This window comes from Mastomys coucha, unplaced genomic scaffold, assembly GCF_008632895.1.
Source record: "Mastomys coucha isolate ucsf_1 unplaced genomic scaffold, UCSF_Mcou_1 pScaffold3, whole genome shotgun sequence".
In the NCBI taxonomy this organism is placed as follows: domain Eukaryota; kingdom Metazoa; phylum Chordata; class Mammalia; order Rodentia; family Muridae; genus Mastomys; species Mastomys coucha.
Window position 1 is genome coordinate 38,583,268 of NW_022196909.1, and position 11,686 is coordinate 38,594,953.

At 40.3% G+C, this 11,686-nt stretch overlaps 1 protein-coding gene across 18 annotated transcripts in view; it reads left to right on the forward strand.

Annotated features, from left to right (window-relative positions):
- The window catches only part of Pcdh15 (protocadherin related 15), a 1,206,525-nt gene that overhangs the window by 481,146 nt on the left and 713,693 nt on the right, over positions 1–11,686 (forward strand). The window contains exon 5 of one of the 18 annotated variants that reach the window (XM_031346900.1): positions 6,703–6,878. The exons of the other annotated variants lie outside the window; for them this stretch is intronic. The gene's annotated coding sequence lies outside the window, so the exon portion shown is untranslated. The remainder of the gene's footprint in view (positions 1–6,702; positions 6,879–11,686) is intronic. 18 annotated transcript variants of the gene reach the window in all.

Genomic DNA, 11,686 nt, shown 5'->3' on the forward strand with positions numbered 1-11,686 from the left:
TCCCCTTCCTCTCTCCCTCCTCCTTCCACCCTCTACCCTCCCCTTCTTCCCTACCCCTTCCTCTCCCCTCAACCCAGATGACTTCCCCGGCCCAAGAGCATCTTCCTAATAAGCCTGCCTTTTATATAATCTAATCCGGCTTGAATTGGCATTTCTCCAGTGGAGAAATAACTTTATCAGTCTGAGGTACACACAAGAATATGCATGCTATCATCAAATACCATTATAGGATTTTATTTACGAGGCTTGAGCTCTGCCAGAGTTTGAGGAAATATCTCAGCTGATAGTTCTGGGTTCCTTGCCAAGCTGGCCTTTGGCTGACATTTACAAAGGTGGACTTTGAATCCTCTCTATTAGACTGTGCTCACCGCACTGAAACTGAACAAGCAATGCGGGTTGTGCTAAACACCTGCTGTAATTCGGGGACTCTGAGATCACAGTTATGTGCGGGACACTGAACATTCAGTTACAGTTGAGCTCCTCTGATAGACATTTAACAAATCCTGGTGCAATCTACCCCCTGGATGGCTTCCCTGAATCTGTGTGACTCAAACCACGGACACTGCTGAAGAGCTTCGCAAAGGCTTCTGGTGGCCTTTTCCCTTTTTTGGTTTGCTCTGTAGCACACCACTGTGATAAAGTAGTCCCTATAAAAGTAGGGCCTATAAAAGTGTTCAGCATTCTAGTGGATGATCACATTTGTGCATTGTCTGGGGAGCCTGATACGGGGCAGATAACATGTGGATTTGCCCATGATGAATTACGAAATGTATTCATGTGTCATAGAAACAGAAGAAGAACACTTACAATGATTCTCAACCAAGACTGATCAACCCCAGGGGACAGTTAAAGAGCTGTCTCTGTTAGAAAGAACAACCAGCAAGAATGGACTACTGAATGGAAGTGTCAGTTATCTGCTAGGCATCAAAGCAAACTGATATCTGGTCCCAAATGCCAATGGTTGTATACTAGAGACCCTCCTGGCGAAGAAGTGGATCATAACTACTCAGCAAAAATTGCAAAATGTTATAGTGACTAGAGTGTTGGCTAGGAGTTAAGAGTTCACACTGCTCTTGCGGAGGGCTTGCATTTGATTCCCGGAACCCAAGTCAGGAAAGGGACAACTGCCTTGCTGTGTGACTCATTTTCCTAGAGAGAGGCAATGTGCACTCTATTCACAACGTAAAGGGAAACTATGACAGTTCAGCATAACTGGGTGGCCGCTCTGACAGAAATGGCATCCTGACAGTCAGAAGCCAAAGAAAACCACAAAGCCCACCACTTATGACAAGTCTCGCACAAGAGATTTAGCAGCAAGGAAGTGAGAAAGAGACAGGCTTACATAAGGTTTCTTGGGGGCAGAGTTTTCCAGGGGACGGATTTCCGAGGTGGGGATTGGTGAGATTTCAAGTTTTAAACTTGGGGCATGCCCGGGGATTGGTGGGATTTTGAGCTCAGGGATTGGTTGGGGAGTGGACGGCTAAGGTGGGTTTTCTAACCTGGAAGTGAGTTTGGACTTTTACCCTATGGTAACACCAAAGTTCAAAGGTGACCCGGTCTTCATTAGGGCATCTAGCAGGTGTTTCTTACAAAGAGCAGGGAGGAGTCAAAAATCAGCTACACCACTGCAAAGCCCACCTCAAGGATAACTCACGAAGAGTGCCAGCTTAGCCATCTCTGCATAGCTTGCAGGCAGCACCACAGTTTGGAGTGTTTGTCTGTTCAGTTTAAGAGGGCGGGCACGGTTGATGCAAGTTCATACTGACAGGGAGACAGAATCCTCAGGAACCTTCCAAAGTTCTGTTCTCCCAGGTGTGCGGCCTTTTGTTTACATCCTGAGACTCCTAAGCCCCCTGGAAGGAATGTTTCAATTTTGAGGAGACTTTTATAACAATTCACGAGCAATTCCCGCGGGGCAGGGGAATCTAACATCTCCAGCCGACTCCCAACACCTGCGCTCACGTATGCTTACCCGCACGTAGGCACAAGTAAACAGACATCATTAAAAATAATAAAAATAAATAAATCTCAAAAGAAAATAATTTTCAAAAGACCTTGAAGTGCTGTCGAATGTAAACGTCCTCAGAACTGCACTCTTCTGAGATGCAAAAAAGGCAAAAACACATCTCCTACCATTTGCCGATATACATGGCCTTTCGTGACTAGTACCTAGCGATTTTAGAAACACACAAGTTGACTTTCAATAGGAAAAGCACCTATATCTCCCTTTTGAAAGAGGCATACAGCCCTTCTAGAAAGACTAAGTGTCTTAGATGTAAATGTTGCCTGCGTGTTCTTCTTCAGCTCACAGGAAAGCCAATTGGAGCTCAGGGCTGCGAATCCCTGTTGTAATTCTGAGAGTCTGTTCTGGGGTCATGATACTTGTATTCAATAAGAAGTAGTTCTCATAAAACTAATACTTTATATTGCTTCTTCCTTCTCTTCTTAAAAGGAGTTTGTATATTCTATTCAAGAAATGGCTCATATGAGTAGAGTACTTCTCTGGGATCAGACAAATAAATGGGATCGACTTAGATCTCAGTTGTGCCTTCAACCTGAAGCTGCTGTCTGTTGTAGAAATTTTTAATCCCAAGAAGAGTTCATACTCTGCCTTTAACTATTTAGTTCCCAGATAAAAGACACACACAACCTTATATTTACAATAAGCCTTAATCAGGACAAGAACTGGGCAGATATCCACCCTCGATGCTATTAGGATCTAATTTCCTATGAAAACCCCAGTTATTACTTACTATGTATGATCTCCAATGCTCTTAACTCCAATTTCTCAGCCCTCATGGTCATGTTTTTCTAACTCACCTAACCAATGGTGATTTCTTCCTCCATTTACCCCCCTCTCTCCCTCCTGTGGTTCTCCTCTGACCTCTTGCTCAGGAACCCTACCCCCCCACGCTTATGTCTCTTCTGCCTAGCTATTGGCTATCAATTTTTTTTTTTTTTTTTTTTTTTTTTACTAACTAGAAGTAACTTGAGGGCAAGGTCACATAGCATGACCTGGATCTAGTGAGAATGTAGAGAAAGATAAAGTCTCTGTTCACTGCACAATTAGAGAGAAAGTGAAAATCTGTAGTCATTACGGAAATGTTAAGAATACTAAACAGCCAGACGGTGGTGGCGCACGCCTTTAATCCCAGCACTTGGGAGGCAGAGGCAGGTGGATTTCCGAGTTCAAGGCCAGCCTGGTCTACAAAGTGAGCTCCAGGACAGCCAGGGCTACACAGAGAAACCCTGTCTTGAAAAACCAAAAAAAAAAAAAATACTAAACTGACACAAAACTACCAAATGATTCCACAATTCCTCTACTCAGGCTAAATCTAGAGGGAATGGAATATATCATCTGAAAACTGTATTAAAACGCAGACTCTACATATTCAAACATACTATTAAAGCTATTCAAATTACTTCGGTGGGTTGGAGTCAAGGAATGCCACAAAGTCATGCCATGCAGCAGACTTAGCACAAGAGGTTTATTGGTGGAGAGGGAGAACTAAAGGCATCATGAAACAGGAACATGAGAGATGAGAGAGAGAGACAGAGAGAGAGAGAGACAGAGAGAGAGAGAGAAAGAGAGAGAGAGAGAGAGAGAGAGAGAAAGAGAGAAAGAGAAAGAGAGAGAGAGAGGTAGATAGATGGAGACCAAGAGACAGAGAGAACTAACAAAACAGAGAGGAATGAAAAAGAGAGAGTCCTGGTGTCCAGAGAGATCTTTTAAAGACTGTGAGTGCAGTACTCAACTTATAGTGATGGTGGAAATAGATGATTATGTAAGCTGCCCAAGCTGCTGCCCCTGAGTTGCTTAAAAGCAGACATGCAGAGACATAAAAAGAAGAAACATTATATAATGTTGGACAACAAGAATGAAGTTGCTAGATACTATGGTAAGTGAAATATGTCAAGGTATATACAGAATAGATACAGACCACTTGGTCTCACTTACATATGTGAGTCTAGAAGTCAAACTCTAGCAACAGATTGGATTGGACTGATATTTCTATTATGGCTTTGGGAGATGTTGATCAAAGTATATAATATTTTAGTTGGAACAGGAAATTTGTTCAAGAGAGCTCTTCCATGTCATGTTGACTATAATAAAAGAATCAATAATAGCTGGTAAATATGCATTGCATACTTGAAAATGGCCAAGATGGTAGCTTTTCAGTGTTCTCTTCACAAACCTGAACATATCAGAGAAAGCATTTGTTAACCACCTTCACTTAACCATTCTGCAACGTATACAGATTCCATAACGCATCATGTGCAATAAGCATAAACAAATATTGCTAACTAAAATAGATTTTAAGTAATGATGGATGACATAGCAGAGAAGAAGAAGGAAAATGAAATTGTGGGAAGGTATTTTAATTACAGTTGCAACCAATTAGATTGTTGTACAAAGAAACTGTGAGGGTATCCTAGCCATTGCTAGTACTAAGGGGCTGTCAAAACAAGGGTACACATTCCTCTCTTGACTCTCTCAACAGCAGACTTGCAAATAGACTCCTTGCATAGAAATTCCAGTAAAGAATAGGAAATTGGTAAAGAAAGTAATTCGCCAAGGCTTGAAAGTACTGTAGCCCTCAATTCACTGTAGGTGGGGTTTACAAAGTGCCTTAAGGATTATGCACTTTCTAAATTAGTGATTTCCTCTCTCCACACTTCATTAGCATAATAATTCTGGTGTTAACAGATGGATAACTAGTTAGTGAATTTGCCTGAGTTTAGAAATCTCAGCAAATAATGGTGGGATCCAGCCAAAGCCCCTGCCTGTCTCAATCTGGAGACCAGCTGCCTCTATAGAAGAGGCTCCTGCCATTGAGATATGTTCTGTACCTGTGGATTACTTTCCTCTGCCATGTGTGGATGTTTCTAATTAGATCACCTTGCCCTAAATCCCTTTGGTGTATGTCTAATAGGATGTTGTTTTGATTCTACCTTTTCTTTTTTTTCTAAATAGTGCTTTCTATATTAAAGGCAGTCAGCCACCTCAATTTTTGTCTGAGCCCCAGTCACATGCAATTCCTATAAGTTTAGAACACAGAAAGTGTTCCGTAATAACCAACGTCGCTTTCGAAGATGGTCTAAGTTTCTATTCTCTGCTCCAGTCCTAGGTCGGCTGAGTGAATTTGATTTGTCGAGATCTTATTGTTGCTGGAAAACTTTTATTTTTTAAATTTTTTACCATTTGTTGTGAAATACTATTAGCAAAATGTGAAAGTAATGAAAGAGACTTAAAACTAACACATTTTATACATGGGTAATTTCACTTTAAAAATCAGTCAGTGAACAAATAAAAGTAATCTTCCCAAGAATGTGGCTCTTCTAACTTGTTAGACCCAGATAAGAAGTATTGGTAAAGGGCCTGGAGAGCTAAGTGCTGCTAAGAGCCTTAGCCTCTCTTGCAGAATGTCCCAGTTTGAATCCCAGCACCCATATGGCAGCTCACAACTGTCTATCACTTCAGTTCAGGGGGATTCATTGCCCTCTTTTGTTTTCATGGGTACTATGTTTGGATAGGCACACCACACCGACATACATTCCCACAAGCAGATATCTGAAAGAAAAAAATCTCAAGAAGAAATTTTAAGAAATGTAAATAAATACACCAAGCCCTTCTGGCTCCCTCTGTGAAGACTATTTACCTGAATTGCTGCCTGAATGATGTTCTAGAATGTCTCTCAGAGCTTCCTGTGTTGCAACAGAGCACTAGAAAAAAAATCATTCATGCTGGGAGAAAGAGTTTCTTAAATGTTGTTCATTTTCCTTAAAATATTAATTTTGATTTTTAAAGCTTTGAACTCTTTGACCACCTTCCATGAAAGCCCACTTCATTTCCAGGTCTTTCTTCATACCCTCTCATTACAAACTGCGGGGACTGCTGAGTGCTTAAAGAAGTGTCTCATGATTGTTCATGTGCTGCGAGCAAACATTATTGAGCTTTGACTTTTATAGCAACTAAATGTACTTTCTACATTTATTGTCATGATTTTCTTCAAATCCATGTTTGTTTGTGTGTGTGTGTGTGTGTGTGTGTGAGAGAGAGAGAGAGAGAGAGAGAGAGAGAGAGAGAGAGAGAGATGGTTCTGTTTATAAGTTTACTCTAGATTCCGTTTATTAAAATTATAGCAATTCTGCCTCACAGTTCTGGAGGTCAGTTTATATGATAAAATGTGAGCAAAGGTGGGTTACCTTTGGTGGGCCCATGTCAAGGTGTGCCTCTGAGAAATAACATTACACAACAGATTTAGTGTAAGAGGTTTAGTAGGGAAGGGGAGAGCAAAAGGCCTTCTTTGAGTGGGGACGTGAAGAAAAGAGAGTGGCAGAGGAGACAGGCAGACAGAGGAGACAGAGAATGAGAGAGACATAGGAGAGAGGGCAGAGAGGGATCTAAAGTGGCTGGGAGCCCTTTTTTGTGTAGCACCTAGGATAACTGATGTATCGTATCGTATCGTGCCAAGGCAGATGATGGCATCAGCTCTTCCTAGGTCCCTGTGAGCAGGCCAATGGGAGTGCCTGTTTATGGACATCAGTGACCCCTGGGTTGCTTACTAACCCCCACTGTACCACTAGAATCACCAAGTCAGTACGACTAGTTATCCAGAGACTGAATGAATAGTGGAAACACTTCCCGAAATGCTGGAGGGACTTACGGCGATGCTCTCTACTCTACCAAACCTGTTTCAGATGCCTTCTTCCCTATCTGATCACATGGAGCATCTCCAGGAAGCAGCTCATCTCCAGGAAGCAGCATCGAAAACCCTGTAGACAGAACATGAAAGGCATCCTAGGCTTCTAAAACAGATGCTTCAATGTCATTAAGGAAAAGAACAACTGATTTCAGCCCATGGACAAAAGGAAAGGTTAGGATATGGTTTGGGGAAGTAGATCCCTGACAGACATTTCAAAAACTGTCTATAATTGCATTTCTATACACGTGTTTTGGAGTAAATAAATAAATAAATGAAATCTTATGCTGTTTGATCTAATTTTTAGCTTCTTTTGGGCACATTTTACCCTACATTATGATTCTCTTGATAACTAAAATCAAATCACCTTTAAGGAAACTGCATAAGGCCTCATGTAAAGGGTACCACCCTCATCAGTCAGTACTTCATGTTGGAAATGCTCCATTTACTTCTTACTCTCTTTTGTCTTTCAAGTAGTGATGATTTGGAATGGCTAAAGTGTTCTTAGGAATCAAATTAGAGTGGCACTTTAGAGCATTAGAGTTGGCTTATTCAAGTAGACTAAGTGGCCCCGTGTGTGTCTTTGTAATCTCTGGCTTCTTTCTTTTCTGTCATCTTTTTGTATTGACATGAGCCCAGTGTGGCTTTTGAAATTGAGACATCTGGACACAATGTGAGTTAATAGGGTCAATCCACTCTAAATGGGATATGGCTAAAGGAAGAATGATGGCTTGAAGATGCCACATATATGTTCTAAATTTCTCTAAAGTACTTGTAGGAGTTGGTGTTCATTATCCATTGGAACCTAAAATCACATGAGGAACAATGAGACGTTGCACACTCTTTGGGGGATTTTCTTCATTTCATTAATGGAGATGGTAAGATGAATATATTTATCTGTTGGTGGCCCATTTCCTGGCTGGGATCCTAGGGATGGAGAAATTCTAGAAATGGAGAAAGAAAACTGAGCAATGACATGCATTCATGTCTCCTTGACCACAGACATCAGGTGACTAGTTCCTTTTATGTCTGGCTTCCTGGACTTTCTCACAACAAGTAGCTATGTATGAGCCAAAATAAACTGCTTCTCCCATAAGTCGCTTCCACCTGGGTATTTTTATCACAGCAACCAGATGAAACAAAGACAATGCTCTATTTAGCTTCTGTGGCTCCAGCCACACAGTTCTAGGCTTTAAAATTTTATTTTCCTGACATGTCTGAGTAAACTGTTTCATTCCTTCATCCTGTATTGATTTAGTTACTATGAGAGTTTAACCACGTATCAATTGGTAGATGTTTTTAGGAATGTATATGTTCTAAAGCCTTTCCTGGCTTCCAGCTATAGTGCTGAGATATGTCACTCCAAATAAAGTCTGGAATATTTTTTTTACTTCATCCAGCTTTCTCATTTTGACATTTTTCCATGCCCATGTGGCTCTCTCTTCTAAATGCTCAACCTGAAGATATCCATCCATCTTTCTACACAATGAGATGAAGCTTGTCTATAATTAAGAAAATTATTATGAAGATATTAAACAATATTAGCATATCAGATACATTCAATGTTCTGTGTGATACATGACCAATAAGATATGAGATATGACCCTATATCCTTTATGTCCTTAGTGATGTCTACTGGGCCATGTGTTACCTATAAATTAAAGAGGCTTCACTTCATTTCACACCAGGGTCGCATGTGATCATAGGAGTGGAGTAAGGGTTCTTCTGCTCCATCATCTACCTGTCCTGTGTTATGTCTCTCTGTCAAGAATGCAGACTTGAAAGGAACTATTTGAGGGAAGGCCATACCTCTGGTTATCATTTGTCTGATGGAAGGCCCTCGATCCACAGCCTTCCTGTTTGTCATTATATGTTATTCTGCAATGTCAGTGGTCTTTCTCTGAATTTTCAGTCTGGCAACGCTCTGACACTCAGTGATCAGTAGAATTATTTGTGAGTGTGACTTCTCCAGTTTTACAGCATAACTACCATGCTATGAAAGTAGTAAAATGTGTCAATACGGCTGGGAGTCTCCCAGCCCTGGGGTGGGGTGGTGGTACGGTGCAGTGCAGGATAGTGGTGGAGTCACAAAGTAGGAGTCTAGTGATGGCTTTAAAGTCTGAGGGTTTAAAGCTTTCTAGTTCTCTAACTGTACTGAAATGCTGATGATAACTTCTAAAAAGTCCTAAAAATTTTCTTACTCTTTCTGAGGGTAAAAGACTGATGGCTAAGGCGATTAACACCTGTAGCCTAAAAGGAGAGGATTAAGCAATGCAGCCTTTGTTCTATTTCAGCAGGAACTGTTGGGCTCTAACGTCCAGCCTGTTAGTTGGAAGTCACAAGAAGAGAAGCCACTTAAAGAAGTGATTATAGAATTTATTACTAAGTTGTAAAAAGTTTCCTATGAAAGCTATCTGAGGAGAAAATCAGAAAAATCCTAAGTGGGGAAAGGGGAAAAAATTCTACTCTATAGATCGAATCCTCATCTCTTTGTCCACAGTACTTACACATCTTCCAGAATACATGATCACATGGTACAAAGTTCATTACAAGTGCACACAAAAAAATCAAATCATAACTCGAAATAGAAGTTTACAACAGCAAATGTTTACATGCATATCCATTAGGAGTAGTTATCTGGCTAAACATCCATCACCTGTCTCAGCTCCACAGGTTCACTGAAGGTTTAAAACCATAACTATATGTTATTAGTGAAGTTTTGTATGGATAAACCCAGTCCATATTTTATCTTCTGTCCTAACACTGATAATAATTCTTTAGTTCCCTTTTTATGACCTTTGGTTAATTATTTTACAACCTCTTGGGATGTGCTCTGAAGTAAGAGAAAGTCTGGTTATCATCTAAGAGCAATTAACTGCTGACACTTGGGAGACTGACAGAGTTCTCATTGCAGCTTTGACTATCAGAAAAGGAACTAATAGCAGTCCCGCTATAAATGAGCTTAATAATCATTGATATGATTTTAGGAATTCTTATAGGATCATCATATAGTCTTAAGTCATCTATATGTATATAGCATCACTACAAGACAGTACATCTTCGTGGATCTCCAGAGATCTGCTCCAAAGGGGTGTGCTACTACTTAGTGATTGTTATGTATTTTTAATAACAACAGGAAAAGCATATTAATACTAGCAGGAATCTTTCCTAAAATGAGTCCCTTTCAGCCTTGCTTGATAAGGGTGTACCTGTCGCAGATTATATAATAATCCGAAGCAGGCCATTTCAGGATGATCACTTGCTAGTTATTAGCTTGTCCCATTATGTCTCCTGACACAACACCCCAAATATTGAATGGAAAGGTAAATATTAGGTTGCTTGATGTCATCAGTGTCCTGTATCTTCTACTTTTAGCATCTAAGTTTTCACATACTTACAAATGTGTACACACAAATACACACACACACACACACACACACTTACACTAATACTGTTTAGTATAGACTCACAATTTGTCTCCTACTAGACCATTTCCTAGATTTTTTTTTCAGAAAAGTCCAGTAATATAGATAGGAAAATGTTAAGAAGTCACTTGTTTCCTTAAAAGATCAATTGACCTTAGAAGAAGAAAATAAGGTAATTAAGCAGATGAGTCATGAAGTTTGAGGTGAGATGCTGCTGTGTATATTTTGATGAATTCTGATAAGATTTATAGTAAAAGGGGAAGGTCCATCTAGGATCCTTTCACCTTAAACTGATCTCACCATTTGTGGTATCCAGAACACAGAGCCTCAAAGAGGTTAGCATCTTCTTCCCCAGAAGCCCTCACTGTACCAAGGCCCATGGAAAGGGGGAGTGAGGACTGAAGATGAGGTTAAGGGCATTAATATTGGACTTTGCAGTGAGGAGATGGGCCCAATGCAGCCATAAAAAAAGAGTATCAGGAAAGGCCAGAGTCACACAGATGGAGAAGCTCAGATATCATTAATCGTTTCTCAGAATTAAATCACGAACCAAAGAAGCTATCCAGTGTCTAAAACCAGGAAAGGCAGAGATGGGATCTTTGATATGCCTACTGAGGTGACATGACTCTGCCACCGACACAAAATCTTTCAAAATTGTAAAGTATGCTCTTATCCAGGCAAAAGATAGGCACATACTAAGTACATGCCTTACACATGTCTTATATGATAAGAGTGTTCTGAGTTCACCCGCCTACTTACTCTGCTCAGTGAAATTCTGTCTCCCTGGTTGCCTTTTGTCAGTTTGACAAGTGCTAGCCTCATCTAAGAAGAGAACATGCAGTTGAGAAAATGCTTCTATCCTCTTGGCTTGTCGGCAAGCCTATAGCACATTTTCTTGATGAATGAATCATACAGGAGAGCCCAGACTACTGTGCTAGTGCCACCCCTAGATGAGTGGTTCTTCGTTGTATAAGGAAGCTTAATGAACAACCTATGAGAACAAGCCAGGAAACAACAGTCTTCCATGGCCTCTGCCTCACCTTTGACTTCTCTCAGTGGACTGTGATCAGAACGTGTACCCTTTCCCTCCTAAGTTGTTTTTGATCGTGCTGTTTATCATGGCAATAAAACTAGGACAGCAAAGCTTTACAGGTTATTGATTTCTTAGGCCTTTTTAAAAAAAATCTTTCTAGAAATTTTAATACTTAACCAGTTTCATTGGAATGTCCTAAGGTAGAGCCAAATCTGAATGCTAACCTCTTACCCATGTCCTTCTGGGGCTTGGGCAATCTACAAGTATTCCCACCAACAACAACCTAAATATCTGCTTTTTAATGCTACTCCAGGGTTTCCATGGGATCCTTTCTTCCTTTTCATTTATTATTTTCAAATGTGTATTTAAAAATAGGTTGCCTTTAATCTCAACAAGCATTCCTTCACTTTGATCTAGGAAGTTGTCTGATATGCCTTTTTTTAAATTTTGATTAGTGTATTTTTCTACTTTTCTTTTTTTCTTTCTCTTTCTCTTTCTTTCTTTCTTCCCTTTTTTTTTTTTTT